The following is a 19,661-nucleotide window of genomic DNA, read 5'->3' as shown; positions in this document are numbered from 1 at the left end:
TGTAATGTGCTTGTGCCAAGAGAGATTATAAGTCAGAGTAAACCCCCAAAGGAGATATATCATTTTTCCTAGAAATCGGAGTGTCACCAAAAATAAGCATAGGAGCAGAAGAATCCTTTTTCTGAGATATATGACAGGACTGAGTTTTAGAAGGATCGAAATCAACTAAGTTGTCCTTGCCCCACCTGGACATTGGCATTTAAGGAATTGGCAGCAGATATTCAAGAAGCTGAAGCTGATTGAACAGGGTGAGTTTTCTGAAACTGGAAAGTGGAACAATGTGCTACATCACAAAACTATGAATGAGATTTCCGGTCATTAATATACAAGAAGAAAAGAGTGGGGGAAAGAACTGAACCTTTGGGGAAATCAGCATTTATGGAGAAGTTAGAAGACAGAGAGCCTTCTACCTCAGTGAGCGGTCAGAGAGAAAATTGGATAGCCAATTACAAAAAACAGTTTGCAAACCATGTGATGGGAGCTTGCTAAGAACACCTTTATGCCAAACATGATCGAAAGCCTTTGAGATGTGAAGAGCAACTGCTTGTGTTTCACTGAACTTTTCCATTGAATTTGTTCATAAATAGGTAAGATAAGTCAGAATATCACCACTGGATATGACGGAATCCATACTGGCAATCATTGATTAGACGGAAGGCTTCTAGATAGTTTAAGAGTTGGCAGTTAATTGATTTTTCCATTAGTTTAGAAAGAGTAGAAGTGATTGCAATAGGAGGATAATTGATTGGGAGGGATGTTTGTTTGTTATTTGGTTTTTAGGAGCATTAGCAACTAAGGCCATATTGCTCCGGGGATATGCGGTGGTCATTCACTGACCTTTCCGCATCCTCCGTATTTGGTAGGCACGGGCTCAATGGGAGGGATGTCACCCTTTTTTTTGAACTGACTGGATATGAGTCAATTTCCAAGCAGAAGGAAAAACACCTTTGCAATAAGGAAGTGAAAAAAGGTGGCAAAGAACAGGAGTAAGTTCAGGAGCACAGGTTTTGAGAACAAGTGGAGAAATACCATCTGGACCTGGATTTTTCTTAGCATCAAGATTCATCAAAATCCTTCTGACATCCTTTTGACCGAAGACCACAGGAAGCATTAAATGGAGCATGCTGGGAATGGTGGGAGGTGTTTTACCAAGATTCTTAATACATGAGTTGGAAGAAAAATGGGATGCTAGCAGGTCAGCTTTATCCTTGGCTGAAGTGACAGTAGAACCATCTGGTTTTGATAGAAGTGGGGGCAGAGATAGGCAAAAGGTGCGGTCAATAGCTTTGGCAAGAGACCAGAATGCTTGGCTACCATTAGGGCAAGAAGCAAGTTTTCTATTCTTAGCCCATTCAAAATCTAGTTCGGACTGCTTTACAATTGTTGCAAGCTCTGGTATAGCCAGAAAATGAAAGTGAAGAATTGGAAACAAGCCAATTACGATAAGGAACATTCTTTTCTTGAACAGTGTTAGCACATTTATTGGAAAACCAAGATTTAGATAAAGGACGAGATATTAAGGTGAAGTGTGGAATAAACGATTGCATTCCTGCAAGAATAATTTCACTGATACAATCTGAGCAAACATTGACATCAGGAGTTTTGAAACAGTCATCCCATTCTGCATTCTTGTAATGCCAAACAACACAAGATTGGAAAATAGCCATGAAATAAATGCTCCATTGGAGAAGAGACAATTACCAAGTTGTGATGTGAGGTGCCTAATGGGCCACTCACTTCAACTGTGTACTTAGAAGGGTTGTTTGTGAAAAAAAAAAATCAAGGATGTTGGCTGTTTGGTTAGGATTGTCCGATATTCTTGTAGGTAAATGAACAATCTGTGCAAGGTCATTAGTAATTGCAAAAGTCTCAGCATCTCTACCAGGTGGTTTTGTGTGACTAGAAAACAGAAGCCAGCTGCAATTGTAAAATCACCAATTAATCACCAACACATTAAAATCACCAAGGAAAATTACCTCACTGTTAGGAAAGTTGGACTGGAGAAAGTTAAGTTGCAATCGAAGAAGTCTGAATTCCAAGTGATTAGTGGAGTTGGGAGAATGGTAGAGACAACAGATGAATTTGATGGAATGAGGTAGAGAGATTTTAAGCCAGAGAAGATGGAAAAGAAGAGATTCCAAATTACTAAGTGTCTGACAGGGAATATCGGAACTGACATATGCACAAGTACCACTTTTGAGGCAAAAGGAATCATACAGCTAATAATTTGGGCAACTGAGGTGAGCAGTGGTTGAATCAACCGATAACTGAGATTCTGTCAGAAAAAGTACATGGGGTTTGGCAGACTGGAAGTGGAAATGGATATCGTTTAGATTAGAATTGTGACCACATTATTTGTGAAATGAACTAGAAAGTGTTTGGGAGGTTTAGATCTTTTCGCAGATAATTTTGCTCTGTTATTTTGACAATTAGTGGTGTATTCAGTAGTAAGAAAAAGTGTGTGTGAGGGGGGGACAAGCTGTATGAAGTAATTAAATTTTTGGATATGGCGAACACATGGTAAGAATATACCCAGATCCAAAAATTTTATTACTTCATACCAAGCACAGACTCCCTCCAGTCACTATCTGGCAGAGTAGAGGTAGCAAGAGTATACACTAGCTGATTCTGAAGCCTCCTAGAAAGTTACCAATAGGTTCGGTCTGGTGTGCTAATTAGTAGCTGGCCCGTGAACACTGTTTTAGAACTGTACCCTCGTCAGTCTCCTATACAGACTACAGGCAAATAATCCACCAAAAGGTACACTCCCAATGGCAGGATTAACGGAGTAAACAGACTACAAATAAATTATATCAGATAAAGCCCGTAATTGAACTGCGGCAATTTAGTCTGTGCAGCAATCGTAAGGAGGAAATTGTTCTAGCCCAGACCTGCATAGGACAGTCTGTCCTATGTGGGTCAGACAGTCATCTGAGACATTCGTTCATGCTGAGGGCTGATGACCCTCCTATATGCGAGTCCTGTGACACATTTCTATCCCTGAAACATATTTTAATCAAGTGCCCAGATTTTAATAATATGCGCTCTAATGCATTTAGGGCTTATGCCTCAAGCTGCAAAAGACTTAGACTATGTATATCTTAGTGCACTTGCATCATTTATACACAGCCAATTATAGATTAGCAAATTTGCAATAGTGGCATCGTTTAAGTTACATCTCATATTGTGAATACCTTCACCTGAAGGAGAAGACTTGTTACTTATTCTCAGTGGATACCACCACCCAGAGACGGCACCGTTTCAGGGCTATTTGACCCTTCTTCGGTGGATGGGTAATATGCACTTTAATGCTTTTAGCCATCTGACTGAGCCTTATACACTGTCAGATTTTATCCGACAATGACAGTGTCAGCTCTTTTTACTTTTTTTACAACTTACTAATTTATATACAGGTATATAAAATAAGCTGTATATTTTTAGAATATATACAGCCTTTTAAACTTATACCTAATCTTTTGACCAGGTAACCTCTTTTAAGTTATCAGATTCTATTTTCTATTTTTACCTTTGTCTTGGTGCATAATAGCCACTGCTGCTAATGCATCAGAAAAATCTAAAATCCAATCCTCTCTTTCTGCTGTGATAACTACATCTGTTTATATATCAACTGATTCAATTTCAACTTCTGGATCTATATTTTGGAGAATTTTGACCTTTGTAAGTCCAAACAGGATAGTGGTTGATGGGTGCAATCTCCTGATTTTCTGAAATATTTTCATTCCGCTGTCTGTTATAAACAGCATCTGCAATTATTTGTAAATGTAATTTATAGTAGAGATTATATGCCAGCAGCTCATGGCAGTTAGGTAAAGGCATTTCATAACAACATGTTGTTTGAAAGGACTTTCAAAAATGCCATGTACAAACACACAAAAATCATATATATATATATATATGTGTGTGTGTGTGTAAATATTTTTAAAAGGTTTAAGTAATTTTTAGAGCAGTTGAACCCCTATAATGCACACCTTCGGATAAATTGAATAATATAATATATACATTTGAATAAATACGAGGACTGGTACGAAAGTAATGCCTCCTAATTTTTTGCTTTCAAATGTGGCACCATAGATCATTTTGCATGAAACCAGAGGCTTCTAGTGGTCATTAGAAGCCTCTGGTTTCATCATACTGAGTGATACTGTGATTGATCTCGTGAGTGCAGCACATGGATAGTTCAAAATGGTGGATGTTACAGATATACGTTTCAAGCAGCAAAGAGTGGTGATTGCAAGAGAGTGAAAGAGGTTTTTCTTTCATGCATAGTCACAGGTGATGAAACCTGGATCCACCCTTATGACTGAAACAAAGAGACAGTCGATGGAGTGGCACCATCAAAATTCACTGCACAAGAAGTTTAAAAGACAGCTTTCTGTCTGTAAAGTCATGGTGGCAGTGTTTTGGGACAATGATGTGGTCTTACTTGTAGACTTCTTGGAGCATGGCACCACACTCAACTCAGATCGATATATGGAAACATTGAAAAAGTTGAAAGGCCGCATCTGTAGAGTTTGACTGGACAAAAACCTTAATGAGGTTCTTATTCTCCAGGACAACGCATGACTTCACACCAGTCTGCGCACGATGGAGGCCATTGCAAAGCTGGGGTGCACTGTTCTTCTGACTATCACTTCATGATGGTGACTTTGTGGAAAAATAACACTGTGTTTATTAATGATTGAGGATTAATTGATGTAAAAGGTATAGTTTTCGGAATTAAATTTTCTGAGAAAAAAATAGGAGGCATTACTTTCGTGCCACTCCTCGTAAAGTAATATTCAAAAAAATCTTTTAGAATACATAATTAAACTACATGTTATAAACATTGTATGCTGTTAAAAGAAATAGCTGCTAAAAGGCTCTCATTCAGTCAGCCTCCTGTGATTGTCACACAATTAGCCAGTCACCTATAGGCTAGTCCTCACCTTGTTACAAGTACAACTGTTATTTTTGTGTTTTCAGTTAGCAGTGTATTTGATACATATATAACATTTAAAAATTTTATGTCTTACTATAATCATAAAATACTTATAAAACTTTATGAAGAATACATCTCTGTAAAGTAGTCTGACAGCCTGCTTCAGAACATAAGCCAGCATTTTTGCAGTTTTTTGAGTGTGGATACACATCTCTCTCAGTAGTACATTTTTGGAATGTAAAAGTACTTTTACCGCTTTTTTTTTTTTTTTTTTTTTATCATTTATTCAGTTTATAATAAATGTCATGTTTAGAGTGTGAGTGTAAATGTCCTCTTCTAAACTTGTAGAAACATCTTTTGATTACTAAAATATGAATTAAATGTGTGAATAAGTAATGATTTACAAAAATGTTATATTAAAGCACTATTATACTTTTTTATATAAAAGAAATTAGTTTAGTCCAAGTGCAACTTATGGTGAAAGGAAGCCAAGGTTTTTTTTCTATGCCACTATAATCATATGATACTTCTGGATGGCTGATTGCTGTCTGTAAGGATTGTGTAACTAGAGCCCTAATCACTAAAGTGTCGGTCTGTCTTCTTAGAGGGACATGCAGTGCTCTTAGATATCTAGGACTGCACGTGCATGCATGTTGCTCTGAATTGTTGCTAACTGCCATTTTCATTCAAGCAAAATTAAAAATAAATAAAATTAAAAGTACACAGTAGATTTTGAAAGGACTTTCAAAAAATGCCATGTACAAGCACACAAAAATCATATGTATATGTGTAAATATTTTTAAAAGGTTTAAGTAATTTTTTAGAGCAGTTGAACCCCTATAATGCACACCTTCAGATAAATTGAATAATATAATATATACATTTGAATAAATACAAGGACTGGTATGATGAAAGTAATGCCTCCTAATTTTTTGCTTTCAAATGTGGCACCATAGATCATTTTGCAGGGCCTACATTCACCCATGCAAACACTGTGGCATGGTTTCCTGCTTATAAAATGGCACAGTTGTTGCCAGAACAGGCAAGGATATCTCCTCAAAGCACCAAACCTCCGAGTGGGTGAATACAGAATCCAGCTTAAGGAGAAAAACACTGGAAAGTTTAGGGGAAACCGCAGTGACCACTCCTTCAAGGAGGTATTGGCCCTGTAGAAATTCTCAACACTTGCATTTCTATCATATCCTGCTAACAAAAAAAGAATCATGGATGCCCCTATTCAAGTTATTGAGAGGCACAACTCAAAGTAAGTCTTAAATATGGTTATCCCAACAACCAGGAAGTAACTCAAACCAACTTTAAAGATAAAATGTAAATTTCCATGTCATCTGAAGCCAGGCAACAGGCCAAACCAAAACACAACAAATATGCTATTAATTAAAATTGCAGAGCAAAACAAAATTAAATACCAAATTATAAAAGTTTTTTTAAATAAAAAAAAATGTATATATTCTCCACAAACTCAAAAGGCAGAAAATTAAAATTAAATAACAATGTATATTAGAATAGTGGTAATTACATTGAAGAACAAAAAAACTTGAAGAGGTATAAGAATACAAGAAAATGCAAACAGGTTGGTTCTATCTGAGTTCACCAAAATGTAAGTTAGTGTATCTTGATCAGATGATGATTTACAAAATTAAACATTTTTATACCAGACATTTTTACTAAGGGTAACTGCAACAAGTAATGCTAAAGAGATGCCAAGTTCAATCAAGCTACTAAAGAAAATAAAACAAAAAATGCAAAATCTCTTTAAAATGATATATATAAATTCATTCCCTTGAAGCTTTCTTCACATTTGGCTGTTGACACTGGAATCATTTTCACAACCTTAAGAGTTTGAAGATTTTCAGAATCGATCTTCCTTTTTGATTCTTTAAATTCTCTGAAAATTCATATATTGGAACATGAACAATCTGAAGGTACAAAATGTATGTGTGATCTAATGGATAGCAATGATTATAACAAGCAGTATTGTGTTAGAACCTTCTGCACAAACGGCCCGGGTAAATCCTGCAAAGGTATAGAGCAGTGGCATGCAAACTTATTTTGCTCGCAACCCCCTTTATTAAATATAAAATGGATGCAACCCCTCAATGTAAACCCTGAGGTAGGATGACCAGATTTTTAGAAAAGTAAAATGGCATTTTATAAGTTATGTATTAGAAAATTTTATGAGTACTGAGAAAGGAATAAAAAAATTTTCCTTTTAATTTACAAATTAAAATACTGTTTAATAGTTTATTCAAATACAGCAAAAACAACAAATCAAATTCTTATTCTTTAACTAAGGTTACAAAACAATAAAAAATTAGCAATTACAAAACACAAATACAAATGAGAAGGATGAGCCTGGATAACAGATAATATTTGGTTCATATTTGGTGCAATATTTAAAATTGCTACTCCCACGTCATTGTTTGGATCAAGTCTGGAACCCTGTTTTGTTTTTATAGCTGTTAATTTTGAGAAACCAACCTCACATAAATATGTAGAACCAAAAGATAGCAATGTTTGTATCACCATTTTCGATAATTCTGGATACTCATCTCAAAGAGAGCCAAAATTTTTCACAAGTTGTAGCCTTGAAACGAGCACGTAATGCTTAGTCAGAAGACAAGTCAATAAGAATGTTACTGAACTTTTGCTGAATGTTAATTTCGGGGCATGAAGAAATTTCAAAAGCAAATGGATCACAAATCCAATATAACTTTTTTCTTCTGGAGATACATTAAATCATTTGTTAAAATTCTTAATTAGCACTGTTAGGTGGATGGCAATGATATCCATAAATTGTAAAATATCAATATTATTGGTATGAACAAATTCAGTTTTCCAAAGATTAAGCTTTTTGAAAGATTCTATTTTATCACTGGGTATTAATATATTTGTTCCTTGCCCTTGAAGACTTAAATTTAAATCAAGTTTTTCAAATATTCAATATGTAAGTTTTCCAAGCCATTTTTGAGTTGTAAACAATTGAGCAAAGTTCTGATTTTTATCCGATAAAAACTAAAACTTCGTGTTTGAGGTTAAAAAGACGTTGCAACACTTTACCGCTGGACAACCACCTCACTTTCATATATAAAAGAAGCGTTTTCATAATTGGATCTCATTTCATTACAAAGTATAGCGAAAAGTCTGCTGTTTAAGCTTCTACTTTTAATAAAGTTGATCACACTTACTGCATAAACTTGATGCAAATCAGTTTGCATTTCCTTCACTACTAATGCTTCCCTGTGTATAATGCAATGATTAAAAACTATATTTGGAGCAATTTCCTTTACTTTGCCTTTTAAACCTTTATTTTCTTCTGTTAATGCAGCCAAACCATCAGTACAAATCACAACAGAGTTGTTCCATGTTAGATTATTTGTTTGAAAGAAAATATTTATAACATCAAAAATCTTCTTGCCCGTCTTTCTACTTTTAATAAAGCTTTGCAAAATAGAAAATCCTCCAAAATATCCACTCGTAGCAGTTTCTGACATACATTAAGTTGAGCAAGGTTTGGTATATATGTGGATTCATCTAACTGTATTGCAAAAATTGGACTTTCAATCGATTTAATTCATTGAATTTCATGTCCACGATAACTGTAATACACCTTGACACTGTCCATGGACAGAGGAATGGTTTTTAAATCGTTGCTGTACTTTTCTCCATGCATAATTGAAATCATATTTATTGCAGCTGGGAGAACAAGAGATTCAGTGAAAAAGGATTCAGTTTTTTTTTTTCATTATCTTTGGATGTGTTCCGTATGTATGTGTCTTTTTAAATTAATCATTTCATGTTTTCTTTAGCCAGTTTTTCATAACATATTACACACACAGGATGTTGCTCATTATCAACAACATTGTAAGCGAAGCTGTACTTAATAAATTCTTCTTGATATTTTCTATTCCCTTTCATTCCTTTTGATTTGGAATATGATGGCTCTCTACCAGAAATTGATGGTTGCACTACACTTGAAATAACGTTAGTGTCCAAATTTTCACTTGATATATTTCTTACCTTATTAGCTTCAGAAGTACCTGTAGGAATATTATTGTCACTCCTCAGCCATTTTGTTCTAATTACCCAAATGTCCGTGGAAAAATATATTTTTATTCTTCTTAAAAACAACAATAATAAGAATACAACGTGCAATATAAAAAGTAGCAGTTGAATGAAAAACGTAGCGAAGTTGACATGAAAGCACTGAATTACAACTCAGAATAAAGCATACGTGCAACAGACTTGCTATATAACATATATTTACTCCCACCGCATATTCATACCTCTTGCCTTGAGGCAGTTTGAGAATTTGTGCTGTAGGAAGCACAAATTAAGAGCTAGATGGATTAGCATTCAGCAATTGAGTAGTACTGAGAAGTCGCACTAGTCAGCTTCTTTCAGTGTGTCCCATAGCCAGTGAGCAAATTAAGGCATATTCCTGACGCGGACAGTAAGTAAGAATGCCACCTTCGTCACACGTGTAACTGCCCTAACCAAAATAGTGGCAAGTAGGTTTCATTTGTATCTCAGGCTTTGTTCGAGTAGTAAGATCTCTACACAAAAAATAATTTTATTTAAAAATTGCTGCAACCCCTTTAATTTATCCTGTGACCCCCAGAGGGCTCACTCCCCACAGTTTGTGCACCACTGGCATAGAGTATTTACAGCTTGGAATGCAGTGCTCCAGGAGGAGGACTGAGCATGACTGGCTACACAGTGACTTAGGAAAAATATTCATAAAGGAAAAAACTATCCATCTCAGGTTGCAAAGTATCTTGAGAATACAGGTAAATCCTCCTATTCTTCCCCAATAAGTGATAGGAAGAAGAGTGATGGAACAAAGGGCGATACTGTATTGGAACCATAGATGATCCATCTGGAACAATTTCAGTGGGATTTGTAGCATAAGCAGCAGGTGATAAGTAGGTCTTTGTAGGATATTGAGTAGGTTCTACAGAGAGGTGAGCATAGCGAATAAGAATGTGAAATATGGGACAGTTCATGGAAAATATTAGTACGGCAGACACGTTTTCGAATCAGGACTGGAAATGCTGTTTTACTTCAACTGCACATTGAAACATGAAGAGAACAGGCACAAGACATTGAGTAAATCTTCACACAGTAATGATGATGATGTACGACGGTATGGCAATGCTGTGATATAGGAAGGCAAGATGCAGTCAATCAAGGGTAAAGATATTCAAAAAAATTCTATCTGAGGATGTGGCTCCGCCCTCAGTTTGTTGAAGATAAGGAGGATAAAGGACGGCTGAGGATGGAAAGTGACCATGGAACTTGGTACATCTAGGGACATTAACTTGATTGAAAATAATGTGCAACTTAAGGACTTGAGAATTTCTGTGATCAGAGCTTCATGATTGAAGCCATGAATCGTTATATTTGACGTGATAAAAGAATTACAGGAGCAGGACTTGTTGAAGTAGCTATATGAATGGATTTATCATGGTTTGAGATTGGGGAGGATGATTTTTTAAAAGATTGTATGGTTTCCTTTTTGAGAGTCAGTAGGTTGGGCAAGAGTAGCAATTGGATACTGGCCATTAGTTACAGGGTGAGTGAACATTTTAACTGTGTTGGTTTTGTTGATTATTGTTTTAGAAGATATTACCTGACTGCGATGTGTTATCGGTGTCTGCAGTATTGGACACACTGCTGGACATTGCTACTCACAACAGGAAATTTGTTCACACTGTGCAAGAAGTGGACATTTTTGTGTTGATTGCTTATATAGGAATATGACACCAACTTGTGCAAATTGCTTTGCAACTCTGTCCAGAGCACTCTTTGTTCATTTCAGAAAGCCCTGCAGTTTGTTATTGGCAAGACAGATTGTGATAGTCTCTTCTGAAAACTGGATTAGGTTGTGTATGACTGTGATGGATTGAAGCTCTGTTTTCTTTTTCTTCTTTAACTATTTTATTTCCTGTCTTGCTTTATACTGGTTCTTTCTCTTCTTTTTTTTTTTTTTTTTTTTTTACATTTTACCCTGCATACATTACGCTACTCTAGTGTTTCTGATGCTGGGTAGATGGGCACTATATCACCTGTGCTAGATAGTAGATCCCTGGCCTGGCTCCACATGCCAGGGATGGTAACTAGTTCGTGGCAGCTTGCTGCGACGAGCTAGGCTAAGCCAGTCACTCAATACAATAAGCTAGGCTAGGCTAGGTCAGGTCAGGCCAGGCCCTCACTCAACACTACACTACACTGATTGGCCTCTTTATCTGTACAGTATCTACACACCACAAATGAAGAGTTGCCATAGTTTGGTAGGGGCCACACACACAAAAATCCTTACACTTCCTACTACTTAAACAAAATTTGGTCTGCCAAATTCTTTGATTTTATTATCATCTTCATAAATAAAATTGAAATCATCACTATTTCCAAATAATGTGACAGCCTAATTAGTTTCATATTTTTATTTTGAAAATGTGCTTACTGCAAGTAATGTTGGTTCAGATTGCTGATCAGATTCCTCAATTTTTTTTCTCTTTATAGCAGTATTTTACTAGCCCTTAGTGTGTTATCCCAAGAAATGCCTTCTCAGTACTTGCCTTCAGAATAATTTTTCTATATTCTCTATTTGAAAGTTGTGAACAGTTCCAGTAAAGTGTTTAGTGATAAACTTGAATTTTCAATAAATGTCAAAAGTTTCTGATTTCTTTTTATTCCCTCAAATTTGCCTGTTTCTACACTGAATCTTAATTTATCACAATTTGCTTTGCAGAAATATTCCCATACAGTTTGATAAAATGAAGCAACTCATCTCACTAAAAATGCCACCAGTTTTAAGCAACTGATAGTGAAAGGACTGAGTGCAAAGAATTAGTTTATTTTGATTTTTAGGAAATATATGATACAACAAAGCAGTTTATCACAAAATATCTAAAATTATTTAAGGCTGCTGCTTTACCTATAGCACCAAATTCAACCCTATGTTGAGCATAGTGCTGAATGGTAATATTAGTAAAAGCATAAAAAAATAGCCTTGCAACACCTGATTTTCAGGGAAAATCAGGTGTTGCAAGTTTTTCATAAAACCTGTTACAAATCAGGTTTTACGGAAAAAACAGATTTCTGTAAGAAATTCAGAAAAGGATCATAGGTAGGTTTTGCATTCACCCACTGCATTTCTTCAGCAGTCTACTAAAACAGTTCTACTATTATTAGGGTTGTTTTTTTTTTTTTTTTTTTTTAAACAGTATTTTCCATTACTGACTTAGTTCTGTATGTGATACAGAATATATGGTGGAATGTAGCATGGTGATTTTCACGAATGTGGAACCATCCTAAACTGGAACAGCATGTCAGTTTGCCTTTAACGATATTTTAAACAGTCTGGTTAATCTTTACAAGTGACCCATAAATAGCACTTCATTTCTTAGTTTTTGGTTTATTATATGGCCTACTCATTCATATATGAATATTGTTTTCTCAATTGCATCATTGTAGTAATCTGTTATTATCTTCACCTCCCTCACCCACTTCAATGTTGTACAGTCACAAGATGTATGGATTCTGTGAATTTGTTCTGGTCCAAGAAAACAGACATTCTTATATACACTGCATCCTATTTTTCTTTTTTTGTTCTAATATCTACAGATATTCATATCAAATTTTTAAAAAATAAAAAAAATAAAAAAAAAATGTTTGAAATGAATGGAATGTCTTTCTTTAGTGCTGCCATCATCATTTTCTTTTATGTAACATTATTATATTTGCTTAGTATGATTTTGGTAAAAATTTAACAGCACACTATGTCAATAGTGTGCTGTTTAAGTTTTTACCAAAATCATGCTTCTGGTAAGAGAAGTAAAGTAAAGGACTCACTGGAATGAGACTGTTTTGGCTTGGTGGGAAATATTGCTATGGGCAGTTCTATGAACAGAATCATAATAATTTGTGCAGTGTTATGGTGGAGCTGTCTAGAACAGGCATAAAGCCATAGCAAAATACCTTTGTATGTTTTCGATGCAAAGAGAGTGAACAAATTCATCATTTTGATTGGAAAATTTGAGTGGTTTAAGAAAAGGGTTAATGCCCCGGAGATATTAAAACAGGGACCATCAAATATTCAGCTGGCCATATCAATGCCAGTGCCTGTTCTTGTGCATCCAATCAAGCTCTCAGCTGCCCACATCAACGCCAGAGCTTGCACTTGGTCATCACACGACACAGCGGCAACCCCAAAGGCAGAATGTGCAGGTCCGACAGAAACTAGTAGTTGGTGACTCTATTGTCAGGGAAACGGGGAACATGGTATGTAAAAAGGATAGGTGGAACAGGACCAAGGTATGTCTGCCAGGAGCAAAGGTTGATGACGTTGTAGAGCGGATATCATCTTTTAAGGGCACAAAAGGTGATATAGTTGCACACGTTGGCACTAATGATATTAAGAGTAGGAGACCATTGGAATTACTTAACAAGTACAGGTCAATGTTGAAAAAAAGCCGTGAATTAGGGTTGAATTTGAAAGTGTCTGCAATTCTGCCCAGACACAATAGGAGGGAGTATATGATGAGAGCCTTGTTGATCAATTCGGCCCTGGACAGATTGTGCAAGGCTCAAGGAATAGAATTTTTTTCAGCCTGGTCTGTACTTGTTAACAGGAGAGACTGCTTCTACAGGGATGGGATACACTTAAATAGAAAGGGTGCAAGAATATTTGCTGATGCTATCAAGGTAGTGTTAGGTGGGTCGGAAAACTGCTAGCTTGGGGGAATACAAGGACTAATAGATTAACAGTAGCTACTGACAGAGGAGAAAGTGATTATTGCACTGCTTCTATTGGAATGAGCAGCAGCCTGGAAAACAAGATGCAGGGTATTTCAGAGACTGCTGGGAGTCATTGTGATACAAGTAAACACATGGGTTGTGTTAGGGTAGCTAAGAATAGGAACAGGTGCATGTATACTTGCATGTACACCAATGCTAGACGTTTGGTAAATAAATTTGATGAATTTGAGGTATTACTCAAAACATTAAAGGCAGATCTTGTTGGAATATCAGAGACGTGGTGTCCACAGATATAAGGAATGCTGGAATTTGGGGAGTACAATGTGTACAGAAAGGATAGGAAGGGAGGAGGGGTTATGCTATTAGTTAAGAAACACATAAAATCCAAGGAAGTGACGCCAGTCGACATCGCTGGACAGGGCAGTGTCGAGTCAGTTTGGTGTGACATAAGCATTGGGAGATTAAAATTGAGAGTAGGAGTGTGCTATAGGCCTAATGACTGATGGAGTATAATAAGAAACTGTACAGGGAAATAGAGTGGGCCAGTAAATCAAATCAAATAGTCTTATAATGGGGGATTTTAATTTCCCAGATATTGACTGGAATTTGTGGGTTGGTCACTCACACACTAGCAAGGCTTTTGTGGATTTATTGGATGATGTTTTCTGCATCAGCATGTTCGGAGGCAACTAGAGGGAGTAATACTCTTGATCTGATTATCAGCAGTGATTCTTCATGCATTAAGAATCTGCAGATAAAGGAACCACTAGGTGACAGTGATCACAGTGTGCTGAAGTGGGATTTACTCAAAGAGGTAACTACCATCAGGGGTAAAGGGAAGGGTTTTTTTACTTTCGTAAAGGCGACCAGGATGGTCTGAGACAGTATTTAAATTCTATACAGTGGGACCAACTGATGATGTTACCAACAGCAAATTCAAAATGGAAAGCATTCAAAGAACTTATCTTGGAAGCTATTAAGCTTTACATACCAACTAAGAAATATTGTTCAAAGTTTAGGCCTAAATGGATGTCAGATGAACTAATGAGACATATGGCAGAGAAGAAAAATGCATGGGATACATATAAATTAATGGGTGACATGGAAGCCTGTGATAGATATAAGCTGGTCTGTAACCAAATCACAAAGTAGATTAGGCAGGCAAAGGCAGATTATGAGAAATCCTTGGCAAAGGATGCAAAGAAAAACAGAAAAGAGTTCTTTACTTATGTAAACTCTAGAAGGAAAGGGATGAATCAGATTGGTCCACTGGATATTGATGGTTCGACAGTTGAGGATCCTGCTCAGATGGCTAACAAACTAAACGAGTATTTTGCATCTACATTCACACATGAGTTATTCAGGAAGGGTGATGCCAGAGGCAGTGAACTCTGGTAGTGAGCTAGATGATTTTGTAATAACTGAGAGGAAAGTGGAGGAGAAATTGTTGAGGATAAACATAAAAAAGGCACCCGGAGTGGATGGGATCTATCCAGTTATATTAAAGGAGGCAGCAAAGGAAGTAAGCAAACCCTTAGCCATAAGAGATGAGAGGTTCTTTGGACTCGGGGTAGGTACCCATTGACTGGAGATGTGCAAATGTGACCCCAATTGAACAGGCTAAGAGTAGAAAACTTGCTTCTTGCCCTAATGGTAGCCGAGCATTCTGGTCTCTTGCCAAAGCTATTGGCCGCAACTTTTGCCCATCTCTGTCCAAACCAGATGGTTCTGTTGTCACTTCAGCCAAGGATAAAGCTGACCTGCTAGCATCCCATTTTTCTTTGAGCTCATGTATTAATGATCTTGGTAAAACACCTCCCACCATTCCCAACACGCTCCATTCAATGCCTCCTGTGGTCTTCCGTCAAAAGGATATCAGAAGGATTTTGATGAATCTTGATGCTAAGAAAGCTCCAGGTCCCGATGGTATTTCTCCACTTGTTCTCAAAACCTGTGCTCCTGAACTTACTCCTATTCTTTGCCACCTTTTTCCACTTTCTTATTCCAAAGGTGTTTTTCCTTCTGCTTGGAAATTTGCTCATATCCAGCCAGTTCCTAAAAAGGGTGACAAATCCCTCCCATCCAATTATCGTCCCATTGCAATTACTTCTACTCTTTCTAAAGTAATGGAGAAATCAATTAACCGCCAACTCTTAAACTACCTAGAAACCTTCCGTCTGATCAACGATCGCCAGTATGGATTCCATCAGTGTCGATCCACTGGTGATATTATGGCTTATGTTACCCATTTATGGACTAATTCAATGGAAAGGTTCGGTGAAACACAAGTAGTTGCTCTTGACATCTCAAAGGCTTTTGATCGTGTTTGGCATAAAGGTCTTCTAAACAAGCTTCCATCTTATGGTTTGCCAACTGTTTTTAGTAATTGGTTATCCAGTTTTCTCTCTGATCGCTCACTGAGGGTGATGGTAGATGGCTCTTTGTCTTCTAACTTCTCCACTAATGCCGATGTCCCCCAAGGTTCAGTTCTTTCCCCCACTCTTTTCCTCTTGTATATCAATGACCTTCTTCCATTGACTGGAAATCCTATCCATAGTTTTGCCGATGATAGCACATTGCATTCAACTTTCCATTTTGAGAAACCTTGTCCAGCTCAATCAACTCCAAGTTCTCGAAAATCTGCTGCCAATTCCTTAAATGCCGATCTTCAGGTAATTCTCCAGTGGGGCAAAGACAACTTAGTTGATTTCAACCCTTCTAAAACTCAATCTTGTCTTATATCTCGCAAAAAGGATTCTTCTGCTCCTATGCTTATCTTTAGTGACACTCTGATTTCTAGGCAAAATGATATATCTCTTTTGGAGATTACCCTGACTTCTAATCTCTCTTGGCACAAGCACATTACAAATATTGCTTCCTCTGCATCTAAAACACTTGGTTTTCTCTTTCGCTCTCGGCGTTACTTTTCTCCCAAACAGCTGCTCACTCTGTATAAATCGCAAATCCGCCCTGCCATGGAATATTGTTCCCACATCTGGGGTGGTGCCCCCAAAACCTCTCTCAGACTTCTTGATTCCATTCAGAAGAGGGCAGTTAGGTTAATTAATGATTCATCTCTAACAGAGTCTCTCCACTCGATTTCTCATAGACGCACTGTTTCTGCTGCATGCCTCTTCTACAGATACTTCCATGGGCACTGTTCTTCTGAATTGGCTTCTATAATTCCCGCTCTCTCTTTCAAAACAGTCGGAACACGTGCTGCCACCAGCCAACATCCATTTACTGTCCAACTTCAAACCCACAGAACCAACTTTTCATCTTCCTCATTTATTCATTCAACTGCCGTTTTCTGGAACAACCTTCCTTCATACGTATTTCCTGAAAATTACAATCTACAGAAGTTCAAGTCCAATATCAACAAATATCTTCTTTCGTCTTCTCAACCTCCAACCCAAGCACGGTATTAAGTACTATAGGTTATAATACCTCTTGTGTTTGGGGTTCTTATATAAAAAAAAAAAAAAAAAATTGGTAAAGGAGGATCAAAGGCTGACACAAGTAATTATAGACCTGTGAGTTTAACTTCTGTTCCAAGAAAATTAATGGAGGCACTGGTTAAAGAAGCACTGCAGGATCAACTTGACAAGACTTCAGTTATAGCTCGGACACAGTATGGTTTGTTAAGGGAAAGTCTTGCCTGACCAATTTGATTGCATACTATAATGCAGTCACAAAAGAACTGGATGCAGGGATTAACTTTGATATTATATATTTGCATCTTAGAAAGGCTTTTGATACTGTTGCACATGGAAGACTGCTCCATAAATTGGAGTAGTGTGGTATTGGAGGCAAATTGCTGCTATGGCTAAAGAGATGGTTGAGGGAGAGAAGCAGAGAGTGGTAATCAGTGGACACTGCTCATTGTGGACTGATGTTATTAGTGGATGCCCTCGAGGTTCAGTGTTGGGTCCATTGTTGTTTTCTGTATTTATAAATGATATTGATGATGGTATATCAAGCTTAATGTCCAAGTTTGCAGATGATACAAAGGTTGTCAGAGTTGTTAAAGACACTACTGACGCTATGCTGCTGCAACAGGATCTGGAAAGGTTGAGCAGATGGGCTGAGAGTTGGCAACCGAAGTTTAACATTGACAAATGTAAAGTACTGCATATGGGAAGCAATAACCCCAGAGTAATGTATCAACTGTGTGGTACTACACTGACAGTGGTAGAGAGTGAAAAGGACCTGGGGGATAATTGTGCAGGCAGATGGGCTGCCAGAGCAGGTCACGGAGTTTTGTCAATGATATATATGCAATTTTATAGCAGAGACAAGGAGGTTATTGCTTCCCATATGCAGTACAGTCTGTCCTCGTATAGCACGATAGTTGCGTTCCTAGAAAACCTCGTGCCATGCGAAATCGTGCAATATAAACAACAGGCCCTATGGGAAAAGTAGGGTTAGGTGCCGACCACCCAAGATTGAACACACATTTGGAACCAAAACATTACCAAACAATAAATAATCGAGTAGTTTTAATCGTTATAAAATGTAAGTATTTTATAACGATTAAAATACGTAATAAAAATATTATAATAAAGTATTTTTAGTATTTTTTAATACTAAAAAAGTATTTTTTACGAATAAAATACGTATTTTATTCGTAAAAAAATTATTATATTAAATAAAATAGTCGTAAAAAAATTATTATATTAAATAAAATAGTCGTAATAAAATACTTACGTATTTTATAATACGTAAGTATAAATTATAATACGTAAGTCGTTATAAAATATTGCTAATGCTTTTGCTTCTATCATAAGCAAACTTGTTTTTTATTTGATTTTCTATCCAAACAGATGACAGCCGTTCCATCCCTTCCAATTCTTGTGTCTTAATCTAATGGATTTTAATTACACTGAGTTGTTCCTGCTATGAAAGTTGTTTTTATTTTCTCTGCATTCTTTGTAATTCTCGGCGTTGCCTGATTTAGGTCTATAGCACTTGCAGTATCACATGGCCTTTCATTTCGCTCAAAGCGTTTCACAATTTCATATTTTTTCTCTATCGACAGATGCGGACAGAAGCCTTACGGGGGAAACCACGGTGGGCCGGAGGCCGGTGTGATTTTGGCCATAAACCGTAGTATGAGGCCACTATAAATTTTCCCGGTTAAGAATTTTTGATCCAGTCCGCCTCTGTTTATCGATATTGCTTTTTTTTTTTCTCTGAATCTGCAGTATCTTAGCCAGAACACTTCCTTTTCACACCTTTTAAGTATTTTACTCATTTTTAGGGAATAAAGCAAAATTATAAAACGAGGAGGCACGCTTGATACACATAAACAAAGCTGCGCGCGTGTAGCAACTGAATAAACAACACCGTAAAGGCCGAGATACACTATTAACACCTCACATTTTACTAAAGCACATTTCTGGGGGTTACTACCATAAAACAATAAAAACAATTTCCAGTTGCGTTTCTGCTAATGGAATCTGTTATAAACTGGTAGTAAACTCCATCTAATTGCATTTGCTATTATATCGATAGCTGGAATTGTGTTGGTTTTTACATTATTATGGTGAAATGTGTTTCCCCTTCACTGATATAAAACACATAAATACATTTTCAGAATCTTCTTCATTCCTATCGTGTTGCGTTCGGTTGGGGTGATTCCGCGTTCGACTGCCATTTCTTGTAAACACAAAGGCGAATCATGTATAAGCGAATTCGGTTTGTGTTATATAAGATAACGTTCCCCTATTTATAAATCGTGTATGATCGAATTCGTGTAATGTAAACACGTGTTATACGAGGACCGACTGTACTTTACATTTGTCAATGTTAAGCTTCGGTTACCACCTCTGAGCCCATCTGCTCAACTTTTCTAGATCCTGTTGCAGCAAAATACTGTCAGTAGTGTCATTAACAACCCTGCCGACCTTCGTATTGTCTGCAAACTTGGACATTAAGCCTG

General features: G+C 36.9%; 1 protein-coding gene across 2 annotated transcripts in view; it reads left to right on the top strand.

The window, feature by feature from the left end:
- The window catches only part of LOC150080951 (uncharacterized), a 233,556-nt gene that overhangs the window by 128,664 nt on the left and 85,231 nt on the right, over positions 1–19,661 (top strand). The window lies entirely within an intron of this gene.

This window comes from Mastigoproctus giganteus, chromosome 9 (genome assembly GCF_048544385.1).
Source record: "Mastigoproctus giganteus isolate SK-2022 chromosome 9, ASM4854438v1, whole genome shotgun sequence".
NCBI lineage: Eukaryota > Metazoa > Arthropoda > Arachnida > Uropygi > Thelyphonidae > Mastigoproctus > Mastigoproctus giganteus.
This window is presented reverse-complemented; position numbering and strand designations above follow the sequence as displayed.